Consider the following 18,318-nt stretch of genomic DNA (forward strand, 5'->3'; position numbering starts at 1 on the left):
GTGTGTGTGTCAGGTCAGACGCGTATGATCCTTGACCCATCCCTGCCGTTTGTGTTTAATAAACAGCAGAGTCACCTTGCTTCTTGTGTGTGTCTCATACTCTATCTCTTTTGGGATATACGGGAGGAGTTGGGGCCTCCCTGCCCGGAGGTCTGCGGACGGCCCGGCCGACCCCGGCAGAATTTCCCCCCGACACACGTATGCTCTCAGCTGAGATGCAGGCAACTAGGGCGGAGGTCCGGGCATCCTGTGAGTTGTTGCATGGGGACCTCTGCACAATTATCCTCCAGAACCAGACCTTCCACACCCACATGCTTGCTGCCATGGAGGACCAGACTAGGGCTTTCCGTGGGCTGCCTCCCATAGTGCCACCACCTCCTGATGCAGCTGCAATAGGGTAGCCGTGCAGGCCATGAGCCCATGGAGGTGTTTTTCTTTTGCAAGATCCACACAGGTGGGTTTTGGTGTGCACCCTGTCCTCAGACCTCCTGGGTGGCCTCCCCTACCCCCCGGGCCCATTAATGGGCATTTTTGATTTTCTTTTTATTTAATTTTTTTTTATTTTGGATTTTTTGGACAGTGTGTTGCCTTGTGTGGCTCCCCTGGGCATACGCTGTATTGTGGCTCAGCACATGCAGGCTTGTCCTGAATTTGGATCAGATGCTTGGGTTTGTGTGACACACACCCCTCCTGCTTCCCGTTTCCATGGGCTTGCAAAGGGTGTGCCCAAGTGACATTGACTTACACGGTGACGTTGGACTCCCATTTGATGTGTGGGCAGTCTGTAGTCAATATTGTGTATACATTCCTAGTGCATATTGTTGTTATATTGTACACTGCATGGTGTATTGATATGTGCCTCTGCATCCATCTCATCCTCCTAATTTGCAGGTCCATTTCTCATGTCTTCACAAGGCGGTCTACTTTGGGACTGGAGTCCATGTTGTAAGCAGTGCACCTACACTCTTGCGTGGCGGTAACACTGTATACTTGGAAGTGTTCGAAGTGCTGCCATTATCAGGTAGTGAGGCTACCAATTTTTTAAGTCCGTACTGTCATGTTTATGGTAGGTTGGAGGTTGTGTAGGTGATTGGTATTCTTGGTAAGTATTTGGTAATGTGTGTTGTTGGTCCTGCATTACTGTGAGCATTTCATGTGTGGCCAGTTTCCATTAGGGACACTGTAGTTGGTGACACTTGGGGCATGTTGTGGGGATTAATTTGTTTGCTCTCACATTGCATGACATGCCATGGTGTGTTGTGTGGCCTTGCCGGCGAGGGGTTGGGTGACATGGCACTGTTCTCATGTTGTATTTTGCAAGTGGGTATTCATTTTTGCTGCATGGAAGTGTGTCTTTTGATGACACTGCTTTGGTGGTTTTTGTGTATGTAGGGATGCACTTCCAGATGAACAATCTCAGGCTGCTATGGTTCTGACAGTTGACTGTCCCTTTGTTCATCATAATTGTCCTGCCCGGAGGTCTGCGGACGGCCCGGCCGACCCCGGCAGAATTTCCCCCCGACAAGTTGGAGGCACTGCTGAGATCTGTTTAAGATCGGCATTTTTATTTTTTTTACTTTTTCAAAGCACTCCGGTTGCGAGGAGGCCCAGCGGCGCGGCCCCCTCTGCCGTTGCCCCCTTCTGAGGACTACAGGACCATCGCGGAACTGCGAGAAGACCGGACAGCGCAATCCGGATATTGGCCCTCGGGAGCCAGTTGAGAAGTATCCCGCCCGCGGTTGGCGAGTGTCCAGACGTGGTCCAGACGAGGGGAGGTGACGAGCCGCTTGGAGGGGTGCACGCAGTCGAGCGGCCCCGCATCAAGAGAACTTGGTGAGCATGCCACGCACAACAAACAATGTGAAATTGTGAGGGAGGGGGGAGGAATTAAATACGGGAGGCGGGAGGTGTTGCACAGGTGAACGGCGAAGGTTTGAGAATTTAGTGTTAGAAATAGAATGAATGGTAGTTGAACAAGCGCAAGAGCAGTGGCTACGTAACGCGAGAGAAGGGGGCGGAGCACGAAAACATCACGTGCGGCCGCTAGTAGAAACTGATTGGCCTAGGTCGCGACTACGTGTAAGGGTGTGTGTGTGTGGTTTCCTACGATTTGGCATTTATTGATCAATGAGTAGATGAGGATCCCTATTGTTCGAGCAAGACACTCGATAGGTAGATGACGTTTCCCTGTAGGCGGTAGCTAGTTAGTTGCCCAATACGGAAGATAATTGGCTGGTTAAGCCCTCCTGTCGAGGGGCGTATCACACGCGAGGCGACGCAGTGTGCGCAGTCCGATTATATTGTTGATTTGATTACCTTGTTCCAGGAGTGACAGGAAGACAGCTGTGGGGTTAACGGGGGTAGATTGCAGGAGTATTTTGGATTTAAAGAATATACGAAGAACTTACCAGTAGCTCTACGAGATCGGTGACGTCACCAGTAGGGTTTTCATAGGATATCGCAAGCACGAGGCATATTAGTTTTGAGAGTGGTGGGGAAGAGAACTATGATAAGGGAGTGGAAACGGAGATAAACGGTAAACGAGTTGATCGAGGAAAGGCGAAACGGGGAACGTGGCTGCGCACGGAGAACGCCGGCCACGGCAAGTGTAGAAGGGGGAGGAGCGCGTGAAAACAGGACGACTATATAAGAACGTAATAAGGGGTACGCAGCCGCAGGGGGCTACGTACGCCTCGGCCGCAGGGGGCCGTAAAGGTGTTGTATAAAGGAAGAAAGGCAGAGGAAAATCTACAAATGTAACATACTATATTTTTATAATTTTCATTAAGCGGACTATCGTAAGTCCCCAAACTTACGGGGCCAGGTAACGATATAAGGCTGCATATTGTAAACTATTAGTGGGATAAACTGATACCAGATTAGGGAAGGGTAGCAAGTGGAGCGCTACTATGTCATACGGAACAGGATCGGGAGGGTGGGGGAACACCCTCACCACGCCACTACAATACATATGCACAGCACTGCCACCCCATAGGGAGAAACTGATTAAGTATAGCATAGAATGGACCCAGGGGACGGATAACAAAATGTTAACACCGTGGCCGCCTAACGGTAGCTTCGATCCATATGCCCAACATTCACTATTAAATCATCTGCAAGATACGTATAAAGGGAAGAAGTTGGCAAACCACGTGGAGGTGTTTAACTTATGGAGGATGTTCCAGGGGTCCCGACCAGGACCAAATGGAATATTCACTATGGGGGAAATACCAGAAGAAACAGAGATTAAGGAGGAAGGAGAGGATGGGAAACAGGGGAATGAGGACCCAAAGAACACGGGAAACAGAGGTGAGGAGGAGAAAAGAATAATAAAGCAGATGAAATAAAAAAGGAACCAAGCAATGATATACCCATAGCAACGGGAGTAAAAACAGAGGGAGGGGGGTTGTACCCTTTAAGAGAATTGGGAGAAATAGAAAGAGGACAGTTAAGGGCGGCTGAGGGATACTCGAACCCGGCATACAGCCCTCCACCATATGTGGCTAATAGGAAAATGCCAGCAGGGGAGGGGAGGATTGGAGATGACCAAACTGTGGAAATAGGAAATGATGAATGGGTAGCTGCACAGATATTATTAAAATTACGAGGTTCATTAACAGGAGAAGAGAAGGAGGTAGTAAAGAAAACAGACGAGGATAATGCCAGGGTGAGTGAATTGAGGGGGGAAGAGCTGTTAAGACAAAAAGAAGAGATTTTGGAGGAACGATTAGCAAAATTAAGGGATGAACAGAATGAATTGATCAAGCAGCTTGAGAGGGAGGAGAGAGAGAGAGCGAGGAAAAGGAAAGAAGGTAAGAACGAATTGGAAAAAATAAGGGAACGAACTGAGGAGCAAAGGAGAGAAGCTGACAGGGTAAAAGCAGCAGCAGAAAGGGTATCAAGAGTAGTACTGCGGGAAAAGAAAAGGGAAGAAGAAGAAAAAGAAAAAGAAATGGCAATATGGAGGAGGAGGTTACTATCAGAATCAACTAAGAAATACGAAGAAGGGAGGGTGATGGAGAGTATAGTAGAAAAAGAAAGGGCGAAATGGGAAAGGAAGAAAGAGGATGAAAGAATATTGGAACAGATGAGAAGTGAAGTGATGGAGGAATTGAAAAGGAAAAGGGAGGAAAATAGTAAGGGGATGGAGGAAAGGTATGAAGGAGAAAGAGGAGATAGGGGAAGGGAGATTGGAACATGGGGGGATGTATATGGTGACACAGAAGTAGCAACAACGTCAGCACAAAGGGGAGCGGTTGATAAAGGAGAAAGAGGAGAACTGGACCTAATAGATCTACAAACAGTAACGATCAAGGGGAAAAAGACCGAGTGGGGGGGTGCCGTTTATGACTAGCTTTTGTAGTGAGGAAGAGGGAGAGGAAAATGAAGGAAGAAACAGTGAAAGGGAAAGCTTAGATAAACTATACATCACCCGGACCAACATAGACTCACCATGGATCAGTAGGAGAAAGGGTGAGATGGAGAGAAGTGAGGAGGGAAAGAAAGGAATAGAGGAAAGACAGACACATGAGGACGCAACATCCCCATCCCCATCACGCCCTCCCCTATCGCACCCTACATGCTCAACCACCTCACGTTCGTTACGCAAGATAAAACTAGCGCCCTTCACCGACGAACTGACACCCTATGCATGGCGGCTTAGAGACCTCCCTAGTCGTAGGCAGGAAAGAGGTATACACATGCCCACATTAAATACAGAGAAAGATGGAAGAAGGGGAAAAGATGGAGAAGAAAGAGGTATGAGCAGGGGAAATACAAACGAAAGTGAAAATGTGGAAGAAAGGGAAGAGGAGGAAGGGTGTGAGGACTCAATATTATGGAATACAAAGGGTGAAACAAGACATAATTTAATGCCACTTTTGGAGAGAGGTGGGGTTAGACCACAGTATGTTCCTTAGAAGCATACCGATAAAGAAAATATAAAATGTAGGCTCCCATCATTAAGTGGAGGTGCGGGTAAATGGATATATGAAATGGAAAAACACACCGCAGGACAGAAGCTGGCAGTAGGAGATGTAAAGGGCCTTTTAATATCAATATTAGGGGATAGAGCGGATGACATCTGGAAGAGAGCGGGATTTCATGGGGTAACAATAACAAATACATCGCACGATGGGGCACCGTTCGCAAACTGCAGACATGCACTATGGCAGGCACTGAGGGTACAGTACCCAGACACATCAGATATAGGAGCAATTACATCCCGCAAGATGCGTGAGAACGAAGATCTTGTTGATTATATCCAGGAAATCCAAGAGAAGTGGCGCATGGAAACTAGAGAACAATGGGATAAAACACCAGCAATATTTTACCATATACTGGCACAAGGGCTCCCAGAAGGAGTTCAGAAACAACTAAAGAAAGTAGTGGGAATGGAAGCAAAACCATGGCCCGAAATACAACTGACTATAGTGCATCATTGTAGGACATGGCAAGGAAAAATGAAACAAAAGGAAGAGGACAGGAAAACGGAAGAGGCTAAATTAGTACAGAAAAAGCTTACTAAATACACAATGGAAGGGGCATTAATAACTACACCTACAACAATGACCTAAAGCCCCACACAAGTAGTGGCTGCACAAGATTCCTCCCAAATACCACCTTCACAGACTACAACACAACAGGTGCCGCCACTCCAACCATACACGCCAAATATGGGAGGAGGATACCCAATGCAAGGAGCTGGGTATTATAAATATAACAGTGGGAGAGGAGGAATTATGAGAGGGAGAGGGTACGGGTATGGTACCCAACCGCAGGTGGGAGGATTTAGAAATTCCTACCCCACAGGGCAACCAGTATACCAGGACAACACAGGGAGCTTTCCATGGCAGAATAGGGAACCACCGGTGTGTTGGAGCTGTGGACTATTGGGGCACATGTCACGCACGTGTAGAGTTAGACCAGGAACACCATCATGGAGTGATCAGGGACAACCAAGGCCCGCACAGGTACAGCAGGGCATACCACAACAGCAAATGTTGCAACAAGGAAATGAACAACAACAACAATTAACACAACAACAGCCCCAAACACTGCCACAACAACAGGTAGCGATGACACAACAACCACAAATACCACAAACACAACTGGGTAGGGTGACGGTTTTGGGACACAACCCTTACACCGGAAATGGCCAGTCGTTGTACCCCCAATAGGACAGCCCACAGACGGCCTTGGTGTGTCCCATCCCGTCAGTAACACCTAATAGTGCAGAGGAACCACGCATAGAGGTAACGATAGGTGACAAAAAATTATCATTCCTTGTTGACACCGGGGCGACCCGGTCTTGCATAAGGGAAGGTAAATTTAAGATGTCAGGCGAGACCATGAACACCCAAGGATTCTCTGGGGCTAGAGGGTTGGTTCCCTTTACTGATAACATTCCCTTATCTATTGGCGATTACGATCTGTCAGTTCCACTTTTATATTTTAGTGCCTCACCAGTAAATATACTGGGGAGAGATATAATGAACAGGTTGAATATGACGATCTCCTTCACTGAGGACGGCATAATTTGCTCTACTCCGGGGATTAACATGCTCACAGCACGACAGATTATGCAGGCATACTGTGGACAGACAGCGATTAGGGCGGAGCCAGTAGATGGTGAACTCTTCCAGTATGGAACGGACATGGCAATTGCATGGATGCCAGGGATAGAAGGGAAAATATGGAGAAGGCCAGCAGCCTATCTGTTCAGACCAGAAACACCTGTTAATGAACCAGAAGGGAAGGTGGTTTCAATGGATATTGAGAGCATTATTGCAACAGCTGATTATATTGCTGTACATGCCCAAGACAGAGAAGGAAGAGCATGGAGGGCAGTGATAGCATTAGCAGAAGGATGTAGGCTCACCCAGGTGTCAGATGAGGAGCTGTTTTCAGATGAAAAGGAGGAAGGGGAAATGGTGTTTATGATGAGTGTGGAAATATGGCTAAAAGTGGCCTACAAACAAGTAGCACAGAAAATTGCAATGGCACTTGAGGCACCCAAATGCACCCCGGTCCCTTTCTTTAAGGACGATATGTCAAAAGTACCCAAATCATTGTGGACTACTGGCCCCTATGATGTGGGCTGCATAAAAAGTATAGGGGGAGTAAAAATAAAATTGAAAAAAGGTGCAATACTCCCCAGAGTAAAACAGTACCCACTATCAAAAGAGGCAGATGAGGGCATATATGAAACCATAACGGCCCTTATAAATAATGGTATATTGGTCCCCTCAGAATCACCATGTAATACGGCTGTGTACCCAGTGCGCAAGGCTAGAGGGGGGCCTTGGCGCTTTATACAGGATCTCAGGCCCTTGAACAACATAGTAGAAGCGGAATATCCCGTAGCTGCAAACCCGGCCACAATCTTGTGTGGCATTCCAGCAGAAGCATCACGATTTACAGTGATCGACCTTAAAAATGCTTTTTTCTCAATACCATTACACCCAGACTCACAAGATCTGACGAGCTTCACTTACAGAAACACTAAGTGGAAGCACACCAGATTGCCACAAGGGTATTGTGAATCACCTTCAATTTTCAATAGAGGGATACAGATGGATTTGGGTAACATTGAAGTAGAAAGCACGGTGTTGCAGTATGTGGATGACATAATAATTTGCAGTAAAAATGAAAAAACATGCAGAGAGGACTCCTTAAAGATGTTGACAATATTGGCTGACAAAGGCTACAAGGTAGACATGGAAAAGATGCAGTACTGTCAAGAACAGGTACTTTACATTGGTCAGCTTATATCCCAACATGGAAGAAAGATCGCACCACAAAGAGCACAAGCTATTTCGACCACTCCAATGCCACAAACTGTAAGGGAACTGCAGCAGTTCCTGGGGCTCTGCAACTACTGTAGAGCTTGGGTATTTGATTACAGTTCGTACATAGGACCTCTACTTGAGGCGTTACGGGAAGCTAATAAAGGGGAGAAAAAACTGGGGTGGACGATGGAAATGAAAGAAGCTTTTGATGAATTAAAAGATGCGATATCGACTGCTCCGGTACTGGCATCCCCAGACTATGAGCGGCAATCTTTTATATTTTCACATTGCGACTCAGCAGTAATGAAAGCAGTGTTGGCTCAAAAAACAAGCATGGGCTACAAACCAGTAGCATTTTACAGTGGCCACTTAGATCCTGTAATGTTAGGCCACTTCCCCTGCGAACAAGGTCTCGCCGCAGCTGCTTTTGCGGTAGAAAAAGCATCAGCAATCACCATGGGGTGCCCGACTACACTATTTGTGGAACATGCACTTTTTGTGATATTAAATAAACCTAAATCGACCCTAACCACGCAAAGAGCATCAGGTTATGAGATCATTCTATCCAGAGCCGAACTATCAATTGTTAGATGCAGCACGGTCAACCCTGCAAGGTTCCTAGCAGAAGTAATTGAGGAGGGAGATTATGCCCATGACTGTACACAAATAACTGAAATGTACTCATGTACTAGAAAAGTTGAGGAAAACGCACTAGAGGGGGGTGAGCTCTTATTTATTGATGGGTCATCAACTATCGATCAGAGGGATGGTGTGAGGAGAACTGGGGCTGCGGTGGTAAAAATGATGGAGGTACCGGTGTGTGTGGCAATGAAATGTGTACAATTACCACAGCATTACTCCGCTCAAGCAGCTGAACTGGTCGCACTGATCTTGGCGTTGAAGGAAAGCTTTGACAAACGGGTGACTATATATTCCGACAGAGCATATGTTACATCCACTGTCCACTCAGGGCTGTCGAAATGGAGAAGAAGAGGGTTTAGGAGAGCTGATGGTACTCCAGTGCAACATGCTCTCTTATTGGCTGAACTAATTGAAGTAATTAATGACCCCCAAGAATTAGCTTTAGTGAAATGCACCGCACACACCAATGGTGAGGACCACGTCTCGAAGGGAAACGCAGCAGCAGACGCACATGCGAAGTATGCTGCATACTTTGGTGAAATATGGAACTCCCCAGAGTCACAGAGAGGGAGAGGGAGGGGAATGGCTAAGGAGATGTTGATAAGAGAAGGGTACACCCATCTCCCAGCCACACAGATTATGGAGTTACAAGCGGCTGCACCAATGGCCGAAAAAGAAATATGGGTAAAAAGAGGATGTACAATGTCACCAACCGACGCACTATGGCGCCAGGGTGGCACTGGAAAGGTTGTAATACCATTGGCACTTTTGAACACCGCCCTGAACCAACTACATCATCCAGCCCACACAGGCAAGGAAGTAATTGCAGCACGAATTAGGGAAGACTGGTTCTGCCCCGAGTTAAATTCGCATGTGTCAAATTTTATCAGTAATTGTCTCACATGTCAACAGTTTACGGCCGGCCACACTCTAAAGGTGATAAGAGGTATTATACCCCGGCCAGAGGGGCCTTTCCGGCATCTCCATATTGACTATGTTGATATAATCAATATATGTCAAGGAAATAGGTATATGATTGTAGTAGTATGCCCATTTTCTAGGTGGATTGAGGCAGGGCCTTGTTCACACCCAGATGCATTTAGAGCTGCTAAGTTGCTAGTGAGGGAGGTCTTCCCCAGGTGGGGAGTGTGCGAGGTGTTAAGGTCAGACAATGGCCCACATTTCGCAAACAAGATGTTTCAGCACAGTACATCACTGCTGAACATTCAACATAAATTTGCATGTGCATACCACCCACAGGCCAACGGTGTATGTGAACGCTTGAATGGCCTATTAAAAGAGGCAATTGCAAAGATACAGCAAACAACAAAGAGGAGTTGGTTATATTGTCTTCCATTAGCCTTATTTGAGCTAAGGAATAGGCCAGGGTCCGACCACCACCTCACTCCCCATGAGGTGGTTACCGGACGTCAAATGCGCCTTCCCCTAACGCCAACGTCAAGAGCATTTACCGACCACGAAAGTACTGCAAGTGTTCTGGGTGATGAAATGTACCAATATGTGTCTTCTTTGATTACTAGTGTAGTGTTTGTGTCTCAACAGCTCGAGCGCACACGGGGCGGGTCTAATAGAAGCCAACAAGAAGACGCGGATAAAGAACTGGAAAAGGAAGGACTGTGTAAGATTGCTAAAGGTGACCACGTACTACTTCGCAACTTCAATAGGAAATGGAATAGCCCACGCTTTACTGGTCCCCATCTGGTAGAGGAGGTATCAACAAGAGCAGTAAAGCTACAGGACAAGCGCGCCTGGAACCACCTACACGACATAAAGATCTACAGACAACAGACCCGCCCCAGCGCCACCGACAGGTCCATTGAGAGAACAGCAACAACATCGACAACGGAAGAAGAAAGTTCTACCACAGCCAGCGGCCCAAGTGTTCCCATACCTTGTCACTCCCCACACTCCCCAGAGACAATAACTGAAGAAGAAAGGGGTGATCCCCATACAGCCCACCCCATGATCACACGCTCAAAGAGTAAAAGCCACGCCCACCAGTTGAACCCAAAAACCCCCTGCCCACCATCCACTGACCCCTGTCCCCATTACAGTAGTAACTGAACTGAAGGACATTGTCTTGCACAAATACACATGTAAACACGTGAATGCTCTCTTTTCTTTTCTCACGCACATGCAGGAACCGCATATTATTGTATTGCTAAGAAAGTAGATAACTAACAAATTCACTGCCCAGGAGTAGATGGTACCCTCAGATGATAATTACCCAGAATAATAATAATAATAATAATAATAATAATAATAATTTGGCATTTATATAGCGCTACGAACCCTCAGGTATCTGAGCGCTGCTTATTATTACCCACGGTGTGTGGTGCTCATTTATCGACCTCGGAAGGATGAAACGCTGAGTTTGGCGCTGCCGGGATTCGAACCTGCGTTCGCAGGCTCTGCACCGATGTCAAAGCGAGCGCTCTACTCGCTGTGCCACTTGACCGGCTGAAGAATTGTCACACCAATTTGTATATGAAATAAAAAGGCCAACGTACCTGAAAAGGAAAAGGGTACGTGTCTACTACACAGCGTTCCTTTTGGCCATAGAATATTCGATGCCCCACCTCCACCCATACTTGCCTGCCCTAAGAGATAGATCGCTTAGAGTAGCGTGGGAACAGCTCTTCGCCTGGGCACTGAATGACTATTTGATAGGGAGAGCTTAAAGAACAACTAACATTTAATAACCAGCATATTGAGAATTTTCAGGCGGGCAACTCTAACGTCGCAAGAATACGTTGCCGGACTGCAGCAAGGTAAGAGCAAAATGCCAGTGAAATTAGCATATGTAATAAAAGTAATAGGGATTTTGGTAATCACCGGGTTCGTAGCTGCCTCTGTATGGCAGTACAGCTGTGCTATCAATATTATTGCTGTACCCAAACCTAACACACCCCCATCCCCAGCTGCAACAGGTGTTACGTCAGGTGATATTAGTAAAATTGCGCACAAGCAAAATAGAGTTCAACGCAGCACATACTCAGATAATAAAGGTATTGACAATTATATACAAGATTCAGCACACGTCTCAAACAACATATGGTATCAACACATGACCCGCATTGGTAAGAAGACAACAGAAGACAGCTGCTACGTTTGCTCATTAATACCATACGCCATGAGTGCTTCTCGAACATTTGTTGCCACAGAAATAGACGAAAAAACAGCACGATGCATAATATACTTGGCACTGTTAAAAACGAAGGGAAGATTTCAAGGGACAGTGGTGCATATGACGTGGAAAACACGAGACTCATACCCATACGAAAACAACTTCCTCAAGACTTATTTGAGTTACCACAAGAGCAGTTTAAATGCTGAAGCATTCAGATACATAACAAGTGGTCCTGCAAAAGGAGAAACAAAGAAAGTAACACTGCAGTATTTATCATTTGATTGGTACGCCACTGAAGTTCCTGGTAAACTAGGATGCTGGGAGAGGCCACTGGTAACGATAACGGGGAAAGTGTACTTGGACAACAAATGGGAGATAGGAGTGGTTGGCAGCAACATGGTAACAAAAGAAACTATTTCAACTATCGATGCACACAACCACAGATGTTGGACGACTTGGATCAAATACGTGCCTATGCTCACATGGATAGAAACGGATGAAGACCCGATAACAATACTGCCGCTGACTGCGCCTAAAGTATGCTACCAACATAAAGGAGAGGTGGATGTAGGATACAACACCAATTGTGGAAGCGTGATGGAGTTACCTGAGGGGGGAGCAGGAACAGCAGTGATAATGGACCATTACTGGGCCTGTGGAGAAAAGGCATATCACACACTGCCCCCTCTGTGGAATGGTGTATGCACGATGGTGCACGTCAATGTACCATCACTAGTGGTACCCCAGAAGCATGTGAATGTGGCGAACTTTCCCAAGATGGATGAAGGGGACAAGAGAAATAAGAGATCTGCACCACCTCAGGAGGAGCCAGGGAACAGGACCAGCGGCAATGATGATGTCCTAAATAGACGGAAAAGACAAGGAGAACCTCTGACAGGAAATTACCTATGGGGAAGGTCAGAAACGGCACTCACTTCAATCCCGCCAGAACACAGACTATTCAGCAGAGCAGCAATGTTCTTCTCCTCAATAATCCATCCGGGACTACAGGCCTACGCAAACGCAAAATGGCTCCATATAACTAGATGGGAACTTATGATGACCATCAATTCTACAGTAAACGGGTTCAACGCGATAAAAGAGGAGCTGCGAGCAATAAGGATGGTAGCACTGCAGAACAGATATGTATTGGACCTCCTCACTGCCATGGAAGGAGGAGTTTGCGCAAAGATAGGACAATCATGCTGCACATTCATTCCTGCCAACGATGCTGACAACGGTACACTGACAGAAGCAGTTTCACAATTGGCCCAGTTGCACTCCAAAATGGTGAATGAAAGTAAAGGTGTGAAAAAGGATGAGAGCTGGTTTTCGCTATTATGGTCATGGATGCCATCTTGGCTGTCAGATGGACTGAAAATTATAGTTGGTTGTATTATTTTGGCTGGAGCTACACTGATCATAATAAGATTTTGGAAAGCCCGGAAGGCACGCACCACTGATGAGTTGCTTGAAATGGTCGGTATGCACCCACTGATTCCAGCAGATGATGGCCAACACACAGGCATAATAATACAAGAGAGAGAGAAATTGCGCAACCAGATCATCACCAACCACCTGGACCCACCATCGGTGAAGGTCGAGAACCCAAGAAACCCCAGGAGTTACATAGGGAAATGGGTATCCTGTACTCCTGGAGGAACCTGTGAATATATGTATTGGTCATTTGAAGATCATGTTAACCATTATGGACATTTAGGAGGAATAACTAAAATATGGAGAGTAAGAGGAGATAACGAAAAGGATATGTTTGTGGTCGACAAGTCGACCAGAGGGGGGACTGAAGTGGGAAAATGGAAAAACAGGCTCCCATCTTCCCCCCCTCGCGCCTGGCCTAAAGGTTCACGGCCCAAGCACCCGCCACGAGAAGAGTTTGCCCATCTACCAGACGGCCAGATACCACGGTACAGGAACATAAGGATGTGTCCATCTGCATGCCCTGCAGCCCGCCCTGCCCATGCTGATGCCTGCGGCATGGATCAACTAGACTAAAAACTATACGTCGTTAGAGATGCCATGACGACCTAGCCAACGGATAGCACACCTGTGCCAACATACACACTGGACACTCCCGCACCAATCTACACAAAGAATATACTCAGTGCTATGACGTAGGCAACAGACATATTCATAGACGTGCATCTTTATTATTTTCCACATAGGCTCTCAAAAATGCAGAAACGCAAGACGCACCATGAACTCATCTAAAGAGCTTGCTTACGCTTCTTCTAAACCTAGGCGCCATAATGAGAATTATAACGAAGACACGATACTGGTCATAAGACAATATGAGACTATAACCTAAAGCGCCTATGCACCAAACGGTTCCACCTATACACCAGGCCTAAGTAGGCCGCAAGCAAGAGCTCCCGTGGACGTTAACAGAGCAAGAGTCAGGTTGCTGATCCTGCAGGATGAGCCTGGCGAAAGCAGACAGCCAAGGTCGTAATGTTGCAAACCCACATTCCAAAAGCAGACCATCAAGGGCACGATGTTGCAACCTCGCACGCCGTGCACCAACATCAAAGTCGCACCTGCAATTAAACCAGGCACACAGTGGAAAAAACAATATTAATTGTGCAGAATTCTGCCTCAAACACGGTCCCACCTGTGGGATGTATTTACCCATGCATCCGAGCCCTACCTCAAAACTGTGCAGTACTGACATGGAAAACCTCATGATGGCCAGAGCTTCCCAGAAAATGCACAGGGAAATGCATGAAGAATAGGCTGCCACTCATTTTGCCGATGTTATGGGCACAGAAGGACACTGCCTAAAACCACCATTGGACTACCCACACAGTAGTCTGAAACCATTGGGAATGGCAATGCTGATTGCCAAAAGCAAACCCATAACTGTTGGGAATTCATTTTCTTAAATCCCAAAAAGGGGTGCAGTACCAGTACTCACCACTATCCAAAAGCCGGCATTTTAAAACAACACCAGATTTTACTTTTTGCAAAACTGAATAAATGAACCCAAAGCAGGCCAAAGAAAGACTTACTGAGAGGTGGATACAACGTAAAGTGATATTCTGAAGTGACTTGAAGGTTTATAACAAGACTGGCTTACCTGTGGATTTCAGCAGTTTAAGTAAATTTGGACTGAAAGACACTACAAATCTAAATGTTTAAAAGAAATGAGTGACCTACTTTGAGTGTCACATAGGTTGCAATTGTTTAAATGTCATAGTTTTAAACTTAGAATCAGCCTTCTAGCTGCATATGTGAAAATGTTTAGTTTTATTTGAATGCAGAAACTGGGGAACAGAAATGACAGCTTAAAGAGATTCCAATTTACCTGGCAACTACCCCCATCAGGAGTGAAACTTGAGTCACAGCTGTGTTCCCAGGCCTAGCTGCCCTTTTGCTGCTCACACTAAGGATATGCCATCTATCTGATAATTGAATTACCTGTGCTCTGCAGGAAAGTGAACAAAGCCCTGTCCTGGCTCAGGCAAAGGTTTTATTGGCAGGAGTCGTAAATGGTCGTAAAAAGTGGCTTCCTCCTGAGGAAAGCGGAGGGGCACTGCCTGTGAGAGCAAGCTGGCTTGGCAGAACTGGAAAAACCAGAAATTCAACCTTGTGCTGAGGGTAAACCACACCCCTTTGGAGCCAGAACATAACTCTAAAAAGATGAATAACTCATAGAGCGGACATGTGAAAATTTCATAAATGATACCATAATTCTTGTGATTTTTCTGCCCACAGTTTAAGAGGTTTTTAGAACCGGTGGTATGTTCAGGGGGGTTTTAGCGGAAAAATGGATATTACTCTAACTGTATGCATGTTAAAAATCTGAAACTTCTTCAGTTAATGTCCATACTCCCTGCACACATGTATGTAAAGTTGGGTCAATGTCAGAAATTGAAAAATCAGTTAAAAAGTGAAATATGTGCCATTTCTGAATGCAAGCTCTTAGAAACAGCAGATTTGGACAGAGACATGGCTAAATTCAGCCACACCATGTATATGTAATTTCAAGCAACTGTGTAACTGTGAAATATGTCTTTTATTATCAAATATAGAATGTGTGCAATCTGACAGAGGAGTGTCCTATCTGCAAGCCATAAAATGACATCCCTCTGACTCACAGTTCATTCCCCAATCAAATGATAAATGGATGTTTGACCAATTAGAAGCTGAGAGAGAGGTAGGGTCAGTGATGCTAGAACACACCCACATTCTAAACACATAAAAGCAGACAGACAGGACAGATAGGGACTTTTTCAATTCCATCTGCAGCGGGACGCTCTGCCGGAAAAATCCATACTTTACCTCCATCAAACCTTCAGAGAGCAACATAGAGACTTCAAATCCATCAGGCCAGACCAGAAGCAGAGTAGAGCTGACCTGTTAGCAGAACCAGAGAGAGCTGACCCAGATCACTGTGAAGTGCAGAGACCAGATGCGAGTTTAAAACCTGACCAGATCCATGGCGAGGCCCATTTCACTCAAGAATATAGTGTGAGTACCTAAGAAACTGTGTAGAACCCATCTCTTAGTTAAAATAATATAATTCAATCCATTTTTAACCTAAGTAGAACTGCGGCTTAGCAATTGTGTTATCCTGCCATCATTTTTAAAGCTGAAAAAGTGTTGCGTTTAAAATTTGCAAAACTAAAAACGACCTCTACTAAATCGCTCATATCTCCGCAACCGTTTGTGCTAGAGACTTGCAGTAACTTTCATTTTGAAGCTGAGATCCTAGGCTTTCCTAAGATCCCAAAACGATAGAGATAGTCCTTGTCGTTCCTCTGTAATAGCGCTCGGCGCATCCGCGAATTTTGCCGCGATTTGCAAATTTCTCCACATATAAAATCAGCTGCTGCTTGCCTTCCATTTGCCAGAAATTCGTTTAACCTGCTAACTATCCCTGCATCATTGCCAGTGTGAGCCTGGACTAATATTAACTAGATACCACTCACCCTGAACCTCTGAAAGGGAATTAAAAACATTTCCAGCATATTTCTAATTCATTGCCAGCACATATCAAAGCAATTTGGGCCTGTGTTTTCAAACTTCTGTAGTCTAAGCTTGCTGGGGTGAACTGAATCACATTTGATTGCATTTCTGAGAACTGTGTGTTTTCCTTCCATTTCCTTGCCTTGCATCAAGGGAGGGAGGGGATTGCCAGAGAAAAGTGATTACATTGTTTGGTTGAAATCATATTGAGTATTTTCTGTACTGCATTCATTGAATATTGCATCCACCTGAGCTTACATAAAGCATTCTGTACCACCTTCTTCTTTTGTTCCTATTTACCAGTGTGCTACCTTATCCATTTCATGTCAACTCATTAGTGATTATAAGAAGTGTGCTAGTGCCAGATTCTCCGTTGTTGATCTTTATCATATCAGATTAAGTGTGCTATTCAATTATTAACTTATTATAAAGTGTGATATATATATATTTTAAATTATCAAATAAACCTTTTAAACTTGCAAAACAGAACTACTTCTTGGCTCAGTGGGGTCAGGGGGATTCCAAGAGAGGGGTGTTATATAGGGGTAGTCATCCAGAACGCATGAACTGGACCTAAAGATATATCAATAAGGGTTTTCATTCAGTATTCTAGACTAGGCGTTAACTTAGCTGTAGTGCTGAATTGAATCCTCTTACAAATTGGGGGCTCGAGCCGAGACGTTGGGTTAGATTTACCACTTGTGCAGCTTAATACAGTGTGCTAACTGACGGGATACATACATCCGGTCGGATCACCACGCTGCATTATGCTGTGAAGCATTCCTCAAAAGGGACACTCCAAGAAAAGTTCTGTTTTGCAAAAATAAAATACAAACTTCTGTAAATCAGGACAGAGACCAATCTCTAGAATGACGACCTTAGTAGACATGAAAATAGCCAGAGAGCACCTCTTGCATAAGCTATTTGTGAGAGGTGAATGGACCGAACAGGGCCAGGATGTGTGGTTGCAGGCCATCACACAACAGGTCACTGAAACAGGGTCAGATATATATAGAGATCAGGGTCCCTTACATGTGGCCCTGAGTGAACTATATATGGCTCCTAAAGCCAAAGAGGAACACAATTAGATTGCCAGGATAGCAGCATACCTGTACCTATATATGGGAGACATGCAGGATAGATGTGCTGGACCTAAAGATAGTCCTTGTGGTTCCTCTGTAATAGCGCTCGGCGCATCCGCGAATTTTGCCGCGATTTGCAAATTTCTCCACATATAAAATCAGCTGCTGCTTGCCTTCCATTTGCCAGAACTTCGTTTAACCTGCTAACTATCCCTGCATCATTGCCAGTGTGAGCCTGGACTAATATTAACTAGATACCACTCACCCTGAACCTCTGAAAGGGAATTAAAAACATTTCCAGCATATTTCTAATTCATTGCCAGCACATATCAAAGCAATTTGGGCCTGTGTTTTCAAACTTCTGTAGTCTAAGCTTGCTGGGGTGAACTGAATCACATTTGATTGCATTTCTGAGAACTGTGTGTTTTCCTTCCATTTCCTTGCCTTGCATCAAGGGAGGGAGGGGATTGCCAGAGAAAAGTGATTACATTGTTTGGTTGAAATCATATTGAGTATTTTCTGTACTGCATTCATTGAATATTGCATCCACCTGAGCTTACATAAAGCATTCTGTACCACCTTCTTCTTTTGTTCCTATTTACCAGTGTGCTACCTTATCCATTTCATGTCAACTCATTAGTGATTATAAGAAGTGTGCTAGTGCCAG

The sequence above is a fragment of the Ambystoma mexicanum genome, chromosome 4p (assembly GCF_040938575.1).
Source record: "Ambystoma mexicanum isolate Mex_15411 chromosome 4p, UKY_AmexF1_1, whole genome shotgun sequence".
NCBI lineage: Eukaryota > Metazoa > Chordata > Amphibia > Caudata > Ambystomatidae > Ambystoma > Ambystoma mexicanum.